This window comes from Phacochoerus africanus, chromosome 1 (assembly GCF_016906955.1).
Source record: "Phacochoerus africanus isolate WHEZ1 chromosome 1, ROS_Pafr_v1, whole genome shotgun sequence".
NCBI lineage: Eukaryota > Metazoa > Chordata > Mammalia > Artiodactyla > Suidae > Phacochoerus > Phacochoerus africanus.
In genome coordinates this window covers 83,047,656-83,069,923 of record NC_062544.1, presented here as the reverse complement: position 1 = coordinate 83,069,923, position 22,268 = coordinate 83,047,656, and the positions used below count along the sequence as shown (strand labels likewise).

Sequence of the window (22,268 nt, the reverse complement as noted above, 5' to 3'; positions counted from 1 at the left end):
ACACCTTAAACTAAGTTCAAGGGTTGATATTCCCTGACCGATACTATTAGAAGTGTCTACCACATGAAGAAATGAACCAAGGAAAGAAGATACACACACACTTTTAATGTGGAAGATGGGAGCACTGTGCAGCTTGAGGCTGTCCCTGGGGTTGCAGGCTCTAGGACACACTTAATATCTTCTAGGTAGCAGCAGCAATTGTGTCAGCTATAGTGGGGAGAATAGTGAACTCCCAGGAAAATACAGATGTGGTGGGAACCTCCAGAAAGCAGTCAAACCACTCCAAACAGGAGGTAGAACACCGTCAACAAAGGTAAATTGATGGGGCCTGATCTAACCTGATGGGTTAGAGTTCCTAGTGAGTCTTCTGAGACTTGTTGTGTGGCAAGATTTGCATTGGAAAGTGATGTGATGTGAACATCTCAGTAAAGTCCACGGAAAAAAGGTGTTTGAAGTTTGGGGGTTGGAGGCTTAGATTTGAGCCTTTTTTGTCTAAATGCTGTGTCATCATATAAGGATCATTTCCTCTCTCTGGGCCTTGGTGTCTTCAGCTGTGAAACAGCAGCATTGCATTTGATCAGTGTTTCATAGGTTTTAGTGGTTGCATAAATCCCCTAGGGATCTTGTTAAGCTGTGGGTTTTGATTTGGTGAATATAGGATGGGCTCAGAGATTCTAAGAAGCTCCCAAGTGATTCTGATACTCCTGATTCACGAGCCACAGTTTGAACAGGAACTTTTTACACAAACTCTAAACTCTTCTCCTGGGTGGGTCTAGGCAAATAGGAACAATTTGGAGCTTTTGGAGTCTTTCTGGTTAAAAAACAACAACAACAAAAACACCCCTGGAGTTCCCATTGTGGCTCAGTGGGTTACAAACCCGACTAGTATACATGAGGATTCAGGTTCCTATCCCTGGCCTTGCTCAGTAGGTTAAGGATCTGGCAGTGGTGCAAGCTGTGGCATAGATCACAGATATGGCTGAGATCTGGCATTTCTGTGGCTGTGGCGTAGGCCTGCACAGCTCTGACTTGACTCCTTGCCTGGGAACTCCCATATGCCACAGGTACGGCCCTAAAAACAAACAAACAAAATCCCAAAACAAACAAATCTCTTCTCAACTAGAGAATTCTGTCTCATATTTCAGGGCTGGGTCCAGGGTCCCCTTCTCCAGGAAGCCTTTCTTGGGATCTCTGCTCCCAGCATTCTGAGTGTTGGTATCCTAAGCACTGTGACCACACCTCTGCCACTCTGCCACCCCACTGTGACATCTCCCTGATGGCAACACCCTATCTCCAGTACCACCACAGTGCCTGATACAGCTGGAACTCAGTGTTTGAGATATAAATCAATGCGGGATAAAATGAATGTAATGTAAAAGCCAGGTCTCAGTTTGTTGTTGTTGTGTTTGCTTTTTAGGGTTGCACATGCAACACATGGAAGTTCCAGGCAAGGAGTTGAATCAGAGCTGCAGCTGCTGGCCTACATCACAGCCACAGCAACATAGGATCCAAGCTGCATCTTTGACCTACACCACAGCTCATGGCAACACCAGATCCCTTAATCCACTGAGTGAGCCCAAGGATCAAACCCACATCCTCATGGTTAATAGTCGGGTTCGTTACCTCTGAGCCCAAGGATCAAACCCACATCCTCATGGTTAATAGTCGGGTTCGTTACCTCTGAGCCACAAGGGGGAACTCCATTTTTTGTTTTTGTTTTTGTTTTTGTTTCTTTTTCTGTTTTTGTTTTTTTATGGCCAGTACTGTGGCATATGTAGTTCCCTGGCCAGGAGTTGAACAGGAGCTGCAGCTGCAGCCTGTGGCAACACCAGATCTGAACTGTCTCTGTGACCTACGCTGCAGCTTAACCCACTGAGCAAGGCCAAGAATTGAACCCTCACCCCCATAGAGACAATGTCCAATCCTTAACCGGCTGAGCCACAGCGGGAACTGCCAGGTCTCAGTTTATTCTCAGAGTTGCAAATATCCACCCAGCTCCTGTTATGAACTGAATTATGTCCCTCACCCCTGCCCCAATTCCTGCACTGATGTGACTGTATTTGGAGAGAAGCCTTTTCAGGGGCTAATTAAGGTTAAAAGAGGTAGGCCCTAATCCAATAAGACTGGTGTCCTTTTAAGAAGAGGAAGAGACATGGGGGTGTGTTTGAAGAGAAAAGGCCACATGGAGTCACAGCCAGAAGGCGGCCATCTGCAGGCCAGGGAGAGGGACATCCGGAGAACAGGAGTTCTCGTTACAGCAGCCTGAGCTGATGAAACCATTTTTGCGCTGACTGCTTCTGCTTTAATAGGAAACTTTCATCTGTCCCAAAGGCCAGGAGAGGAGACCCTCCCCTGGGCTAGGTTGTTTTTTTGCAAAGACCAGAGAGAAGGGCTGTGTCGGACAGAATTCATGACACCCTGGACTGCTGCTTGGTTCTTGGTGGGATGTGTATGAATCCCAAACGTGACTTCCAAGTGCCCCCGTTCTTGCTCACCCCTCCCTCTTGGTGCCTGGGCCTCCTCAGCCTCCTTCCTGCCTTTCCGCATCCTCCTCTGTATCTCAGGGGCTGGCAGCCTGGAAAGTGCATTTCCCGAACTTCCTTGCCAGTTAGGTTCTGCGAGGCCGCTGGTGTGAGATTGGGAGAAGGAAGGAGGAAGGGAGAAGCCTTTCTCCTTCCTGTTGGTGACATCGGCAGCTTTGGTAAGTGGTTGTGGGCTCTGCAGTGGTGGGTGCTGGGGTGAGACAGCTGTGGGGCTGGGTGACCATGGGCCCTGCAGCTCTGGTATCTGTTTCTGTAGCATGAATGTGTGAGCTTTGGCTTTTTACTCCATAGGAGAAGCAGTAGTTTTTTGTTTTGGGGGGGGGGGGGGGGGAGGGTTGGCCATGCTTTTGGCTTATGGAAGTTCCCAGGCCAGGGAATCAAACCTGTGGCACAGAATCAACCTGAGCCACTACAGTGACAGTGACAACGCCAGGTACTTAACCCACTGTGCCACACAGGGACTCCAAGAAGCAGTGATTTTAATGCTGTGGCAGTAGCAGCCACACTTCAGATGTATCAGTGGTGAATAAGGGCACATGTGTGGGCTCTGTGTAAAACTACTCTTCCCCTTTCCTCCATGCTGTACATGTGTCAGAATTTCCTTCTTTTTTATGACAGTAATATACCATTGTATGTATATACCATGTTTTGTTTATCCATTCTTTTGTCGATGGACACCTGGGCTGCTTTCATGATTTAGCTGTTGTAGATGATGCTGTTACGAAAACAGGTTTGCACATATTTCTTTGAGACTAAGTTTTTAAGTCTTTTGGGTTTATGCCCAGAAGTGGAATTGCTGGATCATGTAGTAATTCTATGTTCAAGTTTTTGAGGAACCATATTGGTTTTCACAGTGGCTGTACCATATTCCCACAAACAGTGCATGAGTTCCAGTCATTGGTTTCTTTTTCTCTTTTTCTTTTTTTCTTTTTGGCTGCCCCCACAGCATGCAGAGGTCCCAGGCCAGGGATTGAACCCACATCATAGCAGCGACCCAAACCTCAGTAGTGACAATGCTAGATCTTTAACCACTAGGCCGTTGGGGAACTCCCCAATATTGGTTTCTTAATAATAGCACTTTCTCCATGGGATCATAGGAAAAGGCATGAACATCACAAAAGTAGTCTGAATATAAAAGGGTGCCCTATGCATCATTCACCTTTGGTGATTTTCTTATGTTGTTGAATTGTAGGTGCTACAAGTGCTACGCTAAGGACATAGGGCAATGTATCTTCTATCCCTGATTGGGCTCCATTTGGAGGTTAAGTCGCCTCTCTGGGGCCTCGGGGTTTTCCCACCTTAATATAAAGTGATTGAATTACTTAGCCATTAAGCATAATTCAGCTCTGAAAATGTTTCTGTGATTATTTCTTCAGTAATATAGCTTAACAGAATCTTCTGGAGTTAACAGTTCAACTCAAAACCTGGATAAATGATTGGAGTAATTGGGGATCTTTGGCAGGGTCTCAGATTGGGCCAAGGATCAGTCAGCCCACAGGTGTTTGGTTGATTGAATTAGTACCTTAAAAACTATTAGATTTGAATTGCTGTAATTACAGGTGCAGGAGAGTTTAAAATGAAAGAGACCATTACCTATCACTCAGTGGCAGTAAATTTGAAAATCTAGAGAAAAAAATTTCTCACAAAATGTAAAATACCAAAATTAACAAAGGAAAATGTGAAAATTGTAAATAAGTCAGTTACTATAGATGAGATTAGAAAAGTAATGAGCTTTGGTTTTCCCCCACTCCTGTGGCGTATGGAAATTCCAAGGCTAGGGTCCAATCCAATTGGAGCTCCAGCTGCCAGCCTAAACCACAGCCACAGCAACACAGGATGTGGGATCCAAGCCATATCTTCGACCCTGCACCACAGCCCATGGCAATGCCGGCTCCTTAACCCACTGAGCAAGGCTGGGGATCGAACCCACATCCTCATGAATACTAGTGGGGTTCTTTACCACTGAGCCACAAGGGGAACTCCAAAATCAGAGATTTAAACTAGACCATAGAAAAATATGGAAAAATTTAAGGAATAAAGCTGACAAAGAATGTACCCCCAAAGCAAAAAAAAAAAAAAAAAGATAAATTTCATTTATAATTAAAATCCAGTGATGATAAAAATGCAGTAATACAAAGCATAGTTTATTTCAGGAATACATGCAGTAGAGTGCTGGTTTAACAACCAGCAGTCTTTGAGAGATTTTTTTTTTTTAAAGGCCTGTAGAATGTGTCAATTCCTGTGGTGTAAATACTCCCACCATGACTTATTTTAAGCACAGTTAATTTTAAGCTAATTTTGCTTCTAGCAAAGAATGTTGCTAATTTTAAGCTATCAAAATGACCTCAACTGGTTTGAAAATTCCTGAAAAATGTTTATAACTCAATAAGTTTTATTATATTTATAGTTGCACAACAATCACCATAACCCAACTTCACAGCATTTCCATCCCAAACCCCCAGCCCATCTCTCCCCCCTCAACCTGTCTCCTTTGGTAACCATAAGTTTTTCAAGTCTGTGAGTCTGTATCTGTTCTGCAAAGAAGTTCATTATATCCTTTTTTAGATTCCACATATAAGCGATAGCATATGACATTTGTGTCTTGAAAATTCCTGAAAATTTAACAGCTGGCTGTTCCAGTAAGAGCTGCTGCCTCATACCACGAGAGGTTGACTCAAAATTAGAAAATGCATCAATGAGCCCATTCTATCAGTACATGAAAGAGAAATGCATGAGGTTAAAGAACATTGCAAGTGTGCTGGGGCCACAATCCTCAGGGGCTCCCTCTCCACAAAAGGCCTCGTCCTTCTGTGCCATCTCGCACCCAGGTGGCTTCACATGGGCCTTGAAGGCATGTGGCTTTGTGACACCTGCTTGGCTGCCAGGTGGGGCCTAGTCCAGATTTGCTGGGGCTATTTGTCCACCGCCGTCCTGGAAGGCCTAGGCCAGATCAGGTCCTTGGGAATGGCTGACGAAGATGTGCCTATCACCTCTATTTTTCAAAGGGGCAGAACTGGCAGGGACAGTGTGCTGCTTCCTTTGTGCCTGGATATCCTGCTTCAGGCAAGGTTGCCCCTCCTCAACCCTTAAAGGAACAGAGGAGAGAAGACAGGGGCTCACTTCACATCCCAGGAAAACGGGATGGATTTCCTGCCCCTGCAGTGTTCTTGGCTCACCTTCATGTCCCCTATGGTTCACCTACTCTGCCCTGCACATCCTTGCTTCTGTAGCTTAATGTTTCCAGAATTATGAGCTCTGATGTCATTCTAGCACATTCCCACTTTATCAAGGTCCCCAGAATCCATTTGTCACTGCTACTGAACTATTCCCAAACATCACCATCACTCTGAACCAGCTGTCAGGGGCTGGCTAGTGCAGGAATCCACAGTGGTGGTCACGTCAGCTGTAATGACAATGACCAAAGTCATTTTCCAGACCCTGTAATAGGATTTTGGGGCTGTGGGGTCAGCAGAAGCTTCTGGGTTTGCCAGCTCTTCAGGGTTACCAGGTGGTTTGGGGGATTCATGAAGAGCTCTGGGGACCACGGTGCTGTGCAGAGTCACTGCCTCTTGGCTTCCAGGGAGAGCACCGCCCTGCCTATGACACCCCCCTCTATCCTGCAGACACCGCTCCCTTCCCCCTGCAGGGACAGTGGCCAGAAGTTGGCGAGAGAGTCTGCCTCAGGAGCTTATTTATTCTCAGTGGAACAGGTCTCATGCATTATTCACCTAACAAACAAGGATTGAGCATCTCCTATGGCCGCTATGTGCTGGGGATGGAGCAGTGATTCAGATGGATGGAAACCCCTGAGCCCTATATTTCAGGGGAGGGGAAAATAAACAGAAACAGGCCAAAAAACAGGTGATTTTAGGTCATCATAAGTGATATGGAGAAGATCAGAGTTTAGAGGCATAGAGAGGGAGAGCACTGCCTTAGGTCAGAAAGTCAGGGAAGGATGCTGGGGGGAAGAAGCACTTCTGAGCTGAGTGGGGTTCACCCTGTGAGGCAGGACAGGGGGAGCCTTCTGGACAGAGGGGGCAGGAGTGTGAAGGCTGGGAGGTGGGCCTGGCATGGCGTGTCTGAGGAGCCAGGTGAGGGAGGGCTGGTTTCCGGTGCAACGTGAGGGGTGGTGTTGGGGAGGCGGGCAGGGCTGGGTCACCAAGGGGGCTGGTGCTGAGCACTGAGGGGTGGGATGTGTGAGACAGGGAGGTTGATAAGATCTGAATCCTGGGCGTGCAGAATGGACTGGGATAGAGCAGCCATAGAGGGAGGACACTGGCCAAGAGGCCAAAAACACTGACCATAGCAAACCATGGTGAGACCAAGCTGAGCTTAGTCATCTGAGCTCATCCCTCAGAGACACCTCCACAGTCAGAACCTGTCACTGCCTCCCAGAAACACAGCAATTACTTGCCAGAACAAAAAAACAACATGTACTTATGCCGAAACAATAGTAATTACAGGGCAACTCCTCTTTACACTGTCCCTGCTAACTCCTGATGGCCCTAACAGTTAACTCCTGCGTGTGCTCATGAGGTCTTCTCAGGCCCCGCTCCTGCATTACGGGTGCTTGGTCTCCCCCAGGCCTCGGACACCTCTGCCCACCTTGCCCCCTGCTAGCGTGGCGGACCTCCATAACCAATGTGTTATCACACAGTCAGAGGTGTAGGGAGCAGATAGATGTTCAGAAGTGACCATCATATGTTACATTATTTGACAGCTTTGATTTAACTTAGGTTCTCCATCTGCAATCCTTGATTTTTCTGGAGGAATGCATTTACCCATTCCATTGTCAGTATTTTCTTTTTCTTTTTTTCTTTTTTTGGTCTTGTCTTTTTAGGGCTGTACCCACGGCATATGGAAGTTCCCAGGCTAGGGGTTGAATCGAAGCTACAGCTGCTGGCCTACACCACAGCTCATAGCAGCGCCAGATCCTTAACCCACTGAGCGAGACCGGGGATCAAACCCACATCCTCATGGATACTCGTCAGGTTCACTAACCACTGAGCCAAGACAGGAACTCCCCTTTGTCAGTTTTTTCATTCTGTTAGTGAACAGCTAGCTGTTGAAACACATGATATGCCACCTGGGTCGGAGCAGGAGATACTGAGGCAAAGACACAGATCCTGCCCCCTGAGGAGCGGCCATCTGCAGATTTCACTGCCACTGGCTTTTTACTAGACACCAACATCAACCAGATTTTTAGACCACAGAACTAGAGACTCTATCTGGTAGAAGGAAGGAAATGAAAATTCCCATGTGTTATTTACTCTGTGCCAGATGCTGTACAAGGTGTGTCTACAGACCTAACCTCATTTAGTTCTCATAATCCCCTGGAAAGTGGGTATGATTGTTCCCATGTTTACTGATGAATATATTGCAGCTGGAAGAGGGTGCCCTCTCTGCACTCTGTTCTATAGCCAGGTAGTAGCAGAGCCAGGATGGCAGCCAGCTCTGCTTGGCTCCAAAACCCACACTCAGGGTTCCCGCTGTAGCACAAAGAGATTGGACATGTCTTTGGAGCGCTGGGACTCAGGTTTGATCCCCAACCTGACACAGTAGGTTAAAGGATTTGGCGTTGCCATAGCTGCAGTGTGGTTCGCAGCCGCAGCTCAGATCTAATCCCTGGCCTGGGAACTTCCATGTGTCACTGGGCAGCCAAAAAAGAAACAAACAAAAACCCCACACTGTTTCCACTCCACCATAGTTAAAACTTAAGATGGTTTGAGATGGAACTCAAAGGGAAGCACTAGGACTCGTGCTTAGGCCCTCCTCAGTCCTAGAGAAGTCTGAGGACAAGAAGGAAGTCAGTGTCAGGGATGATAAAGTCTTAACAACAGAAGAATCATGAAAACAATAGTCACAAACACAAAGGGACATCATGGAAAAATCCGAACTGCACTTCATGTCCCAGAATGAGTCATCCCTGAGAGACTTTGAAGGAAGATGAGAAAATGATAGGTCACGGAATAATTACCCTCTTGAACTGCTGACTGGGAGGATGCTGGATGTATTCAGCCTCCAGCTGCCTGGAGGTGGGTGGGAGGATGGCTGGCCTGGGACTTCTGGTTGGAGTCAGCCCTCATTTCTGGGGCAGCAAGAGGAGCCCTGGGTCCCTGCGTCTCAGCCTAGGCACCTGCACCCCAGGCCAGAGGAGAGAAGGAGGAGAAAGACAACAGATTTGTTTCAGGAATGTCCATTTTACTTAAAAATTTGAGCAAAACCTGGGAGTTCCTGTCATGGCGCAGCAGAAATGAATCCAACTAGTATCCATGAGGATTTGGGTTTGATGCCTGGCCTCGCTCAGTGGGCTAAGGATCTGGCATTGCCGTGAGCTGTGATGTAGTTCACAGATGCAGCTTGGATCTGGCATGGCTGTGGCTGTTGCATAGGCCAGCAGCTGTAACTCCAATGCCATGATTCCACCCCTAGCCTGGGAACCTCCATATGCCATGGCTGTGGCCCTAAAAAACAAAACAAAAATTGAGCAAAACCACTGACATTACTTTGATAACAAATGTTAGTATATTAGGGAAGAGATAGCCAGTGTTACATGAAATTTGAAAATAGTACAAATATTTGAGGAAGTTTCATGATTTGGGTGTCACTTCCAGCTTTGTTCCCAGACTCCCAGGGATCCATGATCTTTGGTGGGAAATACCGAGACTATTCACACTGTTATCTCAAACTTGTGTTCAATCAACAACCCATGCCCCGTCCCCCCAAATCAGTTTTAACCTACATTAATTGAAATTTCATCCTGGGCTAGGAATTCTACTGGGTCCCATTTAAGATGGACAGGAATAGGTATAACTGCGTCACTTTGCTATACAGCAGAAATTGACAGAACATTATAAATCAACTGTAATTTTTTTTTAAATTTAAATCAATTATAATAATTTTTTAAAATCTACAAGATAAATTTATGTAATAGCCAATATATGCCGACAATACATATAGCACCTTGTGTTTTTATGCCACGGTAGAAGCATGTGGAAAGTGTCATGGGCATTTGCAGGAGGAGCGATCCATTTTACCTTTGAGAAGGGCCATGTGGGAAACTTCACAAGGAAGTTTCATCTCCTGGGAAAGGATTCTGCCATCTGGCCCCCTCTCCTTCCAGGCAGGGGCAGCAGAGAGCCCCCAGAAGTACAGGGAATTTACTGTGGCTGGAGTGTAAGGAATGTGGGAGGCCCTGAGTGGGGGGATGGTAAGGTAAATCATTGGGTTCAGATTATGCATAACCTTGAATGTCATCTTGGGCATCCTAGACTTTATTCTGGAGACGAGGGTGGGCATTGAAAGCTTAGAAAGGCTGGCGTTCCCGTCATGGCGCAGTGGTTAACGAATCCGACTAGGAACCATGAGGTGGCGGGTTCGGTCCCTGCCCTTACTCAGTGGGTTAACGATCCGGCGTTGCTGTGAGCTGTGGTGTTGGTCCCAGACGCGGCTCGGATCCCGCGTTGCTGTGGCTCTGGCGTAGGCCAGTGGCTACAGCTCCGATTTGACCCCTAGCCTGGGAACCTCCATATGCCGCGGGAGCAGCCCAAGAAATAGCAAAAAGACAAAAAAAAAAGACAAAAAAAAAGAAAGTTTAGAAAGGGTGAGAAGTACAGTCGAACTTATGTTATAGAAAGTTAATGACAGTCAGGGGTGACTTGGAGAGAAGAGGTCTTATAGAGGGCAACCATTGAAGTCTGTCTGAAAACGTCCAGAGATATGACATGTCTGTGGAGCCCATTGCAGTGTATAATCACCTCTACAGGATGAATGTATTATTGCTAGGTCACGATTTTTGGTAGCATTTTCATAAACACATTTCAATATAATTGGTTTCCTTTGTAGTCTGTTTTCTTCTATGCACCAATACTGTTTGGGGAAAGACCCCTATGGACATCACAGACTATTCAGGGAGTTCATGGTCAAAGCCTTCAAACATTTGAAGATATTACATAGGCCATCTTCTTTCCTTTCTCTACACGCGGTAACGCCCAATCCAGCGAGCATTTATCAAACACCCCCCTCTCCCTCTCAGGGCTGTGTCAGAAACTATGCTCTGAGAATCTGGGACCAGGCTGCCTGGGCTGGAATCCTGTTGGTGCCTCGTCTTGCTGTGTGACTTTGGCTAAATTAACTTTCACCTCCCAGTGTCCTCCTTTGTAATAATAGTACTTGCTTCCTGGGCTGTTTTGTCTGAATGAAATCAGTTAATGCATGTAAAGCCTTACCCAGTGTCCAGGTCCCTGGTTCCAGACCATAGTGTGTTAATAATAGAATTAGGGAGCCACGATGACCACTTGAGGACAGAGCCTCTACTTGGTACAACTCTCATTGCTTTGGTTTCTTTTCTCCAGGTCTACCTAAAGACAACTCAGGAAATTCTGCCAAAAAAGTAGTTAAAGGATCCGTTTTAAGTCTATATTTATCTAAAAATTTGGCAAAGGGACTTCCCATTTTAGCTTAGCAGTAATGAACCTGACTTGTATCCATGAGGATGTGGGTTTGATCCCTGGCCTTGCTCAGTGGGTTAAGGATCCAGCTTTGCTGTGAACGGTGGTGTGGGTTACAGAAGTGGCTCCGATCCTGTGTTGCTGTGGCTGTGGTAGAGGCCAGCAGCTATAGCTCCGATTTGACCCTTAGCCTGGGAACTTCCATATGCTGCAGGTATGGCCCTAAAAAGCAAATGAAATGAAATAATAAAATTTTGGTAGATGTCTTAGTTGGGCTCCCCCTAGAGTGGAACTTGAGGCAACGGACTTGCACCACTAGTCTTTGGGAAGTGGTCCCAGGAAGCAGAGCAGGAAGTGGGGTAGGCAAGAGAGCAAAGCAAGAAAGAATTGGTTGAAGAGCAGATTGCCTCTGAGGGTAGCAGGAGCTCAGTCCTGCTGGGGCCCCTTGGAGAGGCTGTGCAGAACACACATCCAGCTGTCCCCTCAGTGTGAGGCAGGGGGCAGGTTCACACACTTGAGCCCCAGGGAAAAGCCAGGGTGCCCTTGAGGTGACCTCCAAGGTCACAGGCCAGCACATAGTGGGGCCCAGACAGTGCTGTGTCAGTGGGGATGGCAAGGGAATCACACCAAAATTGGCAAAGGAGGCAGGAAACAGATGAGTTTTTCCTTTTCTGACTAAAAATTTGGGAGTTTTCTGGTAGACTAGTGGTTAAGGATTCGGCATTGTCACTGCTGTGGCTTGGGTCACTGCTATAGTTTGGGTTCAATCCCTGGCCTAGGAACTCCTGCATGCCACAGGCAAGGTCAAAAATCAACAAAAGCATTTGTGAGAATCAACTGGCTATGTGGAGTTTACGATAAAGGGTGTTGGATATATATATATTTTTTAATGTTATTGAAAGACGTTTGACCCCAGCCTGGATCTTTCAACTCCTTCCTCCCCAGCCCTTCTTGTCACAGTCTGGGATTTTCATGAGGTTCCTTTAGGAACTTATGTGTGATTTGGTCTCTATAGGTGTGCTTATCCCATAAGGAGCCACCCACTCTTCAAAGCCCACATGTTATTATGGGCAAACTTGTCAGTGATTTGAAGGGGGGTTGTGTCAGAATATACTCATTATTTTGGTATCTGCTTATTAGCAAAGAAAATTGAGTTCCTGGAATATTTCTTCTTTGCGGTTGTCTAATCAAACATGATGACTTGCAATGTAAAATCTTGGGACGGTGGGATGCTAGATTTATTTAGTTAGATTTCAATGTAAAAGGAGCCATGAGAGCTTGCACTTCTTTGAATAAATGAGTGACTGTCATGGTGTTAAAATCCATAAAAAGCAGTTGCATCTGCTCAGATTCCAGGTGAGAAAGCATGGATGTGGCGGGGGGAAGCAAATTCATCGTCATTTTTTTTTTTTTTTTAAAGCACTCAGTAAAGAAAAAAGAACTGTAGAATAGCACGTTTTATCTATACTATGAGTACAATAATGTAGGAGTTATGTAACTTTATGGGCAAGAACAGGGAAGTAAAATGGGGAAATGCATGTTGTTTTGCCAATACAATCCATTTTGTTTTTAAAACAGAAGGAGGCGTTCCCATTGTGGTTCAGCAGTAACAAGTCCGACTAGTATCCATGAGGAGGCAGGTTCAATCTGTGGTCTTGCTCAGAGGGTTAAGGATCTGGCATTGCTGTGGCTATGGTGTAGGCCAGCAGCTGCAGCTCCAATTTGACCCCTAGCCTGGAACTTCCATATTTAGCACTTGCGGCCCTAAGGAAAAAAAAAAAAAAAAAAAGAGGAGTTTCCTGGTGGCCTAGCAGTAAAGGATCCGGTGTTGTTACTGCTGTGGCATGGGTTTGATCCTGGCCTGGGAATTTCCACATGTTTCAGATGCAGCAAAAAAAAAAAAAGAGAGAGCATGGTTTTCATGAAGACATCGACTGCTGATTAAACAGCAGAGGAGAGGTATATGTTGGATTGTGTAAAACCAGAGTCATCTCCATGATCCTCTCTTTTTTTAAAAATAAATTTTCCAGAGCTCCAGTCGTGGCTCAGTGGAAAGGAATCTGATTAGCATCCCTGAGGACGCAGGTTCAATCTCTGGCCTCGTTCAGTGGATTAAGGATCCGTTGTTGCCATGAGCTGTGGTATAGGTCACAGACACAGCTCGGATCTGGTGTTGCTGTGGCTATGGCGTAGGCCAGCAGCTGTAGCTCTGATTCTACCCCTAGCCTGGGAAACTCCAAATGCTGCGGGTGTGGCCCTAAAAAAAAAAAAGTCAAAAAAGTAAATTTTTCACATGGTCCTGAAGAATTTTTTAAATGTACCCAATGAGTTTCATTTTCAGATCTTGGCAGTTAAATCCCTATGGTCAGCAGGCACAGCAGTGTTTAATATTAAGTTGGCAAAGGAGCCGTTTTGAAACTAGGAATTATGAAGCAAGGATTTTAGTTAAGATTAAAGGTATGCCCTTTATCAGGAAACTGCATCTGTCCTCACAAAGGAAGCTGTGATGATCTACAGTCATAAGTCTGATTATTATAATTATTGAACTCAAACTATTAGCGGCCATCTAGACATGACAGCATCACAGATAAAGACCTACAGGCTGGGAGGGACTTTTTTGGTTTGGTTTGACTGGGGGTGGGATAGAGCTTGTCCAGTTGTGGGTAATACAACCATTTAAAGTACTGCCAAGATTCTTATACTACAGATTCATTGATAGGTTCTAACCTAGAATCTGATTACTCCTACAATTTTCACTGTTCAACTTTGACAATTGTACTTGTAGCTGACCACCCGATCTTCTTATGGAAACAAAAATTCTTCTGCTACTGTAGGACCTGAAAAAGTATTTATTTTCCCAGAAACGCCAGAACTACATTTTCTCTGTAGACTCACAAATCCAAATAAGAATAAAGCAGCGTCATAAAATCTGGCGGAAGGAAGGCAGGTGATTGATTTCTTGGCCATTGTTGATTGTTCCTGGAAATCCCCCTTTGCTAAGGGTAACCTTTTGTCCTGCTCTTCCTTTCCATGGGTTAACACTGTGCCCTTTGGATGCAGGTGTCCCTCTGGGGCCCTCTTGGACAGCTTTTTGTCCCTGTCTCCTTCTCCTCATTTCCTCCCATGTAAACAGTCCCATAGGCAGGACAGTCTTGTCATTAGAGCCACAGGCTGATTAGGGGTGTTGTTCCCGGCAGGCTCCTCACACACCCGTGTGACAGGATAGACGCCTTTCCCTTGGCCTTCACCCTTGGTCCCTGCAGTTTGTGTCGGCCACCTCCGCTTCACAAGTCTGCTCTGGCCACTTGTTCTCTGACCCTGTAACCTCAGTTCAGGCCTCCCAGGCCTTCATGGTCTCTCAACTTACAGTCTTTCCCATTCACACCTTTCACGCTAGGACTGGGGATAAGGAATCCATCCACATCTGGAATCAGCCAGCCTGTCCCTCCCCCAGCCACCAACAGACCCTGGCCTGGGTCAGCTGCCAACATGACAGTCTGGCTTTGTTACCAGAGGGCAGAGCTGCGTCCCACTTCCAGGAAACACCTCTCCCCAACAGTGCAGCTCTCCCCCTGTTTTGTTCTTGGTCAGCAAAGGAGCACCTTTACTGCTGAATGTTCAAGAAAGGCAAACTCCCATCATGCGCCTTGACTTGGGTCTTGGGGGCCGGTAGCCTTTGCGGGAGGGGACTTGGGATGCAGGAGTGAGGAGGGGGGAAAGAGGAGAAAAAGGCCAGTAAAGGGTGTGTTCATTGGAATTCTCTGGTGGCCTAGCGGTTAAAGATCTGGTGTTGTCACAGCTGTGACTTAGGTTTAATCCCAGACTGGGAAACTTCCACATGCTGTGGGCACAGCAGGAAAAAAAATAATAATAATGTGGGTGTGTTCATCATCTACTGGTCATTGGCGTTCCCCTTGTGGCTCAGTGGTAGCAAACCTGACTAGTATCCATGAAGACGAGGGTTCAATCCCTGGCCTTGGGAATGTCTTGTACCCCTTGAAAATCCAGAGACTGGGGCCTTTTGCCACCACCTCTCCTCCAGTGGAAGGGGTTTCCCTGGGAATATAAACACCCTTGTGCTTCTGACTCCTGGTGTGAGGCTGAAGTGTACTACCAAAGCTTCAAAAGCCCCCTGAGGTGGAAGGGGCTCCATGTGGGTGCTGGCGGTATACACAGACAATCCCCACCCCCACCCCGGCCACAGCCAAAACCTCAGCACAAAAGCACTGGCTTCCGTTCATGAATGGGAATTGAAAGCGATCCTCCCACCCTCTCAATAAACAAACTCTGTTTAAATGGAAATATCCCCAAGACCTGATAGAACATCTGCAGCTGTTTCTTTACGTCAAGAGGATAGACTGCATGAAGGTGGCAGCTTATACGCCCTCAGGTCAGGGCCAAGGCAAGGGCCCTTCCCCCTGGGGTGCCCTGTCTTCTCCCTTCCATCTCTTCTTAGTTAGATGCATTTCATTGGCCAAAATCAGGCCAAAACAATGGTCACCCCTGGCCCTGTTGTCATTCTTTATCAGTCTTTAGGAAGCTGGCTCAGAGTCACATGGAGCCTGGGGATAGAACCCTCCCCTCCTGTGCAAGCTCTGGCTTTGGGAACATTCAAACCCAGGCTTCAAACTAGACCAAACCAAGACTGCCCTTCTTTGCACAGCAGAGTAGTCCCTACGGTGACATCTACAAAGCTAGAGCAGATGAAGGGAGAAGGTCCTTATCACTGGGGAAACCAAAGTAAGTCTAGGTGGCTGCTGAGGACATGGGGTCTGGGGCAAGGGGAGGGTAGGGGGCTCAGCAAGGAGCCTTGGGTGCCACTTCTGGGAGACACTTCTTCAACAGATGACCTCCTGAAGGCTGTGACCCTTGAAGAGATTTGCTGAAAATTACACCTACTGATCATAAAAGTCCCAAAGCACCAAGGTTTGTTTGTTTGTTTTGCCAAAGATCAAACCTCTGCCACAGCAGTGCAGTGACAACACCAGATCCTTTAACTGCTAGTCCACCAGGGACATCCCCAAGGTCATCCTTAAAAGACAGACAAGCTGGGCTTTAGGACAAGATAACCCAGGAGATCTGGGACCCTTCTTTCTAGACATGACTGAGCTCGATCTTTTCAGTAAGGACTGGGTGTCCTCATGGATATTCTTCATGAGAGCTGCCATTTATCATGCTCAGAATGCATACATAGACCTTGATTTGCGTTACCTAGTTTAATACATAATAGCAAAGTAAATCTATTATCACCAGTTGACATATGAGGCCACTGTGGCTCATGGAGATTAAGGACTCACTCAGGATCTCACAGCCTTGTAAGCAGAAGATCTGGGATTCTACACCAGATCTTGGGTGAAGACAGAAATGTGGCTTGTGTCATGATCATATATACACTTTTCATAATCCAAGAAGACAGGCAACCTAAAGGGACAGGTGGCACTCCTATAAAACAGGAGCAAAACGGTTCAGGGCTCAGACTTTGGGATCTCGTCAACTCTTTGAAGACTCCAGGGGAATAGAGGAGCTAAAAAAATTATCTCTGTGTCTTCTTCACAGTCTGAGATTAAATAGTTTTTAAAATAACAATAGGGTCACTGTGCATAAATGTATGAGTGCTTTGTCCTGGATGTTTGTCATAAGAAACAAAATGTTTTCCAGAAAAAAAAAATCAAAGATACTTTGTATCCTTCTGCATTTGCATCCTGATTATAGAAATCTGCTTATTCTTTGGGTCACACATTTATATTTGGTAACCAATTTCAGAACTTTGCATGAAGGAGCTTCCTTGGGAAACTATGGCGAGAAGAGCTTGTGTGTCTACCCAGCAGAAATGAAACTGCTCGCCTTCTGGGTTTGCAGCCTTCCCAGGAAGGAGAAAACCATTTGAAAAAACTACATTTGTCTCTCTGTGGCCACGCTAGGGATATAACCTGAGCCATAGCAGTGACAAGGGTGGATCCTTAACCCACTGAGCTGCCAGAGAACGCCCTTTAATCTCTCTGATTGACAGCCTCTGGTTCTTACCTAGCCCGGGGATCTCTTCACATCACTTCACAGGAGGTATTTCTTTTTGACTTATGGCTTCCAATACTATCTTTAAATATATATATACTTTATTTATGCTGTGTTAATATTTTTTTAAAGACGCAATTAAGGTCCTATTGAATGCACATACTTTATATGCCAGCTTTGGGAAAAGAATTTAAAATTTATTTTTTCCTAATTATACAAGACATATGTTAGTTGTAGTAAATTTTAATCATAAAAAAAAATTGAAAGAGGAATTCCCACTGTGGTACAGAGGGTTAAGATCTGTCATTGTCTCTGTGGCAGCCTGGGTTCCATCCCTGGCCCAGGACAGTGGGTTAAGGATCTAGTGTTGCTGCAGCTGTGGCTCAGATTCCAGCCCTGGTCCGGGAACTTCCATATGCCATGGGTGCCCCCCCCCAAAAAAAAGTAAAAGAAAAAATAAGAACTATCCAGAGTCTCATTCCTTAGAGAACACTAGTTGCACCCAAATACATATTGAGGTTTAATAACTGATATAAGTGGCAATGCAATCAGTAGGTAAAAGGTGGGCTATATAATAAATAATGTTGAATAAGCCAGAAGAAATAGATGGGATTCATACCTCACCATGTACACTAAGATTAATCAATACTATCTACTTACCCATGATACTCCAAACTTATATTCTGAGCACCAAACTGCTTATGAGGCTTTGCCTCTTAGATGCCCGACAACCATCTCAAACATAGTATGTGCAAAACAGAACTCTTGATGCCCTTTTCAACCTGCTCTTCCGTTGGCCTTTTGTCTTCTCAGTTAATGGGACCACTTTTCACCCAGTGGTTTAGCCCAAAACTTAGACATCATGCTTGAGTCCTCTTTCATCTCATTATCCAGTCCAGTGGGCTTCCTTTTCTCATCTTCTTCTCTCTCTCTCTCTCTTTTTTTGTCTTTTGTCTATTTAGGGCCGCACCCACGGCATATGGAGGTTCCCAGGATAGGGGCTGAATCTGAGCTGCAGCTGCCAGCCTATGCCACAGCCACAGCAATGCTGGACCCAAGCCGCATCTTTGACCTGCACCACAGCTCATGGCAACGCCAGATCCATAACCCACTGAATGAGGCCAGAGATTGAACCCATGTCCTCATGGTACTAGCTGTCTTTGTTAACCACTGAGGCATGGCAGGAACTCCTCATCTTCTTCTCCTGTTTTCTACTCCATCTTCTTTCATCTGGATGATTGCCATAGCTTGCTACTGGTTTCCTGCTTACACTTTTATCCTCCTATAATCCATTCCCAGAGCAGATCTTTCAAACATGGATGTCAGATAATGTGACTCACTGGTTTAAAACCCTCCAATGGCTTCCCATGACTTAGAATAAAATCCAAATCCCTCAACCAAATGTGTAAGGCACCCCTGACTTAGCCCAGGGGTGGGCAAAAACTCTTGAGATAACGGCTGGATAGTGCATTTTTTAGGCTTTGTGAGCGCAGTAGCAGCCATAGACAATAAGGCACACAAATGAATGTGACTGGGTTCCAAGAAAACTTTATTTTTTCATTTTTCTTCTGTAAATACTCAAAATCCCTTTATTATTTTTTCCTGTGAACTGTTCATGTTTCTTCCTGTTTTACAATTTTGTCTTTGGTCTTGATTTTCAGGAACTTCTTCTATATTAACTTTTAAATGTATTTTTTTCAAAGATTTTGTCTTTTATTCTTTTTTTTTTTTGATTGAAGTATAGTTGCTTTACAATGTTGTCTTAGTTTCAGATGTACAGTAAAATTATTCAGTTATATATGTATTCTTTTTCAGATTATTTTCCCTTATATGTTATTATGAAATATTGGGTATAGTTCCCTCCAAGAAAACTTTATTTACAAAAAACGGCCATGGTCTAGGTTTGGGCTGTGGGTCACAGTTTGCCTTACTTGATCTATCCTCTTTCTGCCTTTCCAACCCTATCACACGCCACTCTGCCCTTGACTGTGGCTAGCGTGCTGGCTGGGGTAGAAAGCCACCCAAGACAGCTGCCACCAGTTCTCTGGTGTATAGGGATACACTAATGTTACACCCCTGAATATGTTGGCCCTGCAACTACTTTTGGCCAGTGCAATGTGGCAGAAGGAATTTTCTAGGGCTTCTTAGCTGAGGCCTTAAGAAATTTGGCAGCTTCTGCCTCCTCTCTTGGAATCCAGCCACAGGCCATGAAAAAACAAAAGGCATAGGGAGAGGCCACATGGAGAACAGAGACATTATGAGCAAGCCACCTTGGAGATCCAGCCCAGTCAAGCCTCCAGATGTCTTTGGTCAGCTGGAATCATATGGAGCAGAGAGCTGCCTGGTGAGTCTGGTCATCTCAGACTGTGAGAGAGAAAATGGTTATCACCTTAAGCAACTAAGTTTTGATGCTTTGCCTTATAGCCATAGATCATGGAAACACTGGCCTTCTTTCTGTCCCTCAAACTCACTAGCTCATCCCTGCAGCAGCACCTGCTACTCTCTGCCTGGAACATACCTTCCCTGGATCTTTACGTGGCTGGTCCTTTTCATTATTCAGGTTGGTCTATTACACCTCAGTTGTTACTATTGTTTGTTTTGGAAAGCCACCTTTTCTTTGCTGAGGCTGTGTGGCCAAACCCCACTCTTCTCATCCTACCCTTGTCTGGACTCCAGGATCAACTTGCATTGAAGGCCAAGTCAATCATTCATTCGACTTCTCCCCACCCCCCAGCCTCACTTATTGATTTAGGAATGGACGTAGGACCCAAGTCAGTTCCGTAGGAGTCAGTCCCAGGAATTGTGGGTGAGGGTTGTTAGGCTGGTTTAATCCAAGGCTGTAGCTGCTGGTGCCCAACAGCCTACCCCAAGGGACAGGCCTGTATGGGAACAGAGCCAGCACAGGGGAGAAGAGGGAGGAAAGATAGTGACGGTGAGAGATGCCCGGATCAAGCCATACTTGATGCTAGAATTTCCTTGGATTTTTAAGTTACACGAATCAGCATACCTCCACTCCACATGACCCCTCACTTTCTTTCTTAAGCCAGTTCAAGTTGCATTTCTGTCACTTGATCAATTGTTTGACTCTCCCTCCACCAAAGGTTAGGTTAAGCCATATGAAATTGCTCTTCTTGTTGGTAAAAAAAATGACTTAACATCAGTAATTTCATCTGGCTAACTTATGTGACCACCTCCAGAGACAGGGGACTCACTCCCTATTGTGGAAACTCAATTGAAAATTAAACAGACTTAACCAACACCAATTTTCTCTAAAAGAAAAATCCACATCCCTGTTCCTTTGCCTGTGTTCTCCTCTGAACACATCTTGTGTCTAGCATGGCACTTGACTGAAAAACTCCAGGAAGGAGTCTCCCTTGTGTAGCAAATAGTGAGAGTATTACCTCCTCACTCTAGACACAATACCTTCAGTAATGCAGCCTAAACAGCCAAATCTTTTTTAAAAATGATATGTCGGAGTTCCCATCGTGGCGCAGTGGTTAACGAATCCGACTAGGAACCATGAGGTTGCGGGTTCAATCCCTGCCCTTGCTCAGCGGGTTAACGATCCGGCGTTGCCGTGAGCTGTGGTGTAGTTCGCAGACGCGGCTCGGATCCCGCGTTGCTGTGGCTCTGGTGTAGGCCGGTGGCTACAGCTCCAATTCACCCCCTAGCCTGGGAACCTCCATATGCCGCAGGAGCGGCCCAAGAAATAGCAAAAAAAAAAGGCCAAAAAAAAAAGAAATGATATGTCCTTAGCCATGTTTCTCCATCTTGTTCTAGTTTATTTCGGATTAAGATCGGGACCTTATATTTAGCCCCAGTGAGTTTCACTCTGTTCTCTATGGCCCACTTAACATAAAGGCTTCTGCTTCTGGCCACAAAGGCCAAAGTTTTTGTCAATTATTTTTTTCCTATATAAATTCTCAGGCAAGGGGTCGAATTGGAGCTGCAGCTGCCGGCCTGTGCCTCAGCAACAGCAACAAGGGATCAGAGCCATCTTCAGTCCACACCACAGTTCACAGCAATACTGGATCCCCTACCCATTGAGCAAGGCCAGGTATCGAACCTGCATCCTCATGGATACTAGTTGAACCTGCATTCTCATGGATACTAGTTGGATTCATTTCCACTGTGCCACAATGGGAACTCCCCAGTTATTTTCTCTATGGTTGTCATAATGCAGCAACACCATGGAAGTCCAGGGCCACAGTCTGTGGAAATCATGGTTGTGCAATCCAGCTACCCCTTCCAGCATCATGTACTCTGCAGCTTCGAGAAGCCTGCCTTCTCTGTATTCAGCTGAGTCATTACTACAGATGTTGAAAGGGACAGAGCCAAGAGTCAAGCCAAAGGAGTGTGTGTGGTTGAACAGTGATTCACTAGCCAATGGGTTTGGTTATCCATTCGGTCACTACTCTGACCTTGGTCAGGAACTGCCCATTTCTCAGTGTGTCTGTGTCTGTGGGAAGTCACATGACACCAGCTAAATGTCTTGCTGAAATATACCAGGGGCACCTCATCACTGCATACGTGTTATTCCATTCCTAAAGGTAAGCAGGGCACTGTGTTATTTGGGATGAGCTAAGACACAGTGATAAATAGACTGAGAGGTTGAATGGCTGACTGCAATGGAATTTTGTCTAACTCAAGTGACAATTCAGGGCACTCAGGTTATTACCCTCCAGGCTGCCCCTTGGGGACCTGTTTCTCTTCACCTCCTGGGTCTGCTGCTCTCCAGGGCTTCACTGCCATCTGCATCAAGCCCAGAAGAGGAAAGAGCATACAGGAGCACATGTGGGGACGTGTTTGTGGGTCAGGCCTGAAAATGGCATGTCACTGCTGTTCATCCAGTCAGCAAAGCCACACCCAGCCAAAGGGCTGGTAGGAAAAGTCTGTTTCATTGAACTTAAAGAAAGGGAGAGGGAATTCCCATCATGGCTCAGCAGAAATGAACCTGACTAGTATCTATAAGGATGCACGTTTGATCCCTGGCCTCTCTCAGTGGGTTAAGGATCCACTGTTGCCGTGAGTTGTGGTATAGGTCACAGACGCGGCTCACAGATCCCACATTGCTGTGGCTGTGGTGTAGGCTGGCCACTGCAACTCTGATTTGTCCCCTAGCCTGGTAACTTCCATGTGCCGCAGGTACAGCCCTAAAAAGACAAACAAGAAAAAAAGAAAAGAAATGGAGAATGAATTCAGGGATCAGCTGGTGGTCTCAATTATAGGCAACTAATGTCATCATGACACAAAATTAATCCCT

The 22,268-nt window shown here is 45.9% G+C and overlaps 1 protein-coding gene across 1 annotated transcript in view; it reads left to right on the top strand.

Annotated features, from left to right (window-relative positions):
- The first annotated feature begins 2,682 nt into the window (after window positions 1–2,682).
- The window catches only part of SH3BP5 (SH3 domain binding protein 5), a 114,465-nt gene continuing 94,879 nt past the window's right edge, over window positions 2,683–22,268 (top strand). Inside the window, exon 1 of the mRNA XM_047768508.1 lies at window positions 2,683–2,701. The gene's annotated coding sequence lies outside the window, so the exon portion shown is untranslated. The remainder of the gene's footprint in view (window positions 2,702–22,268) is intronic.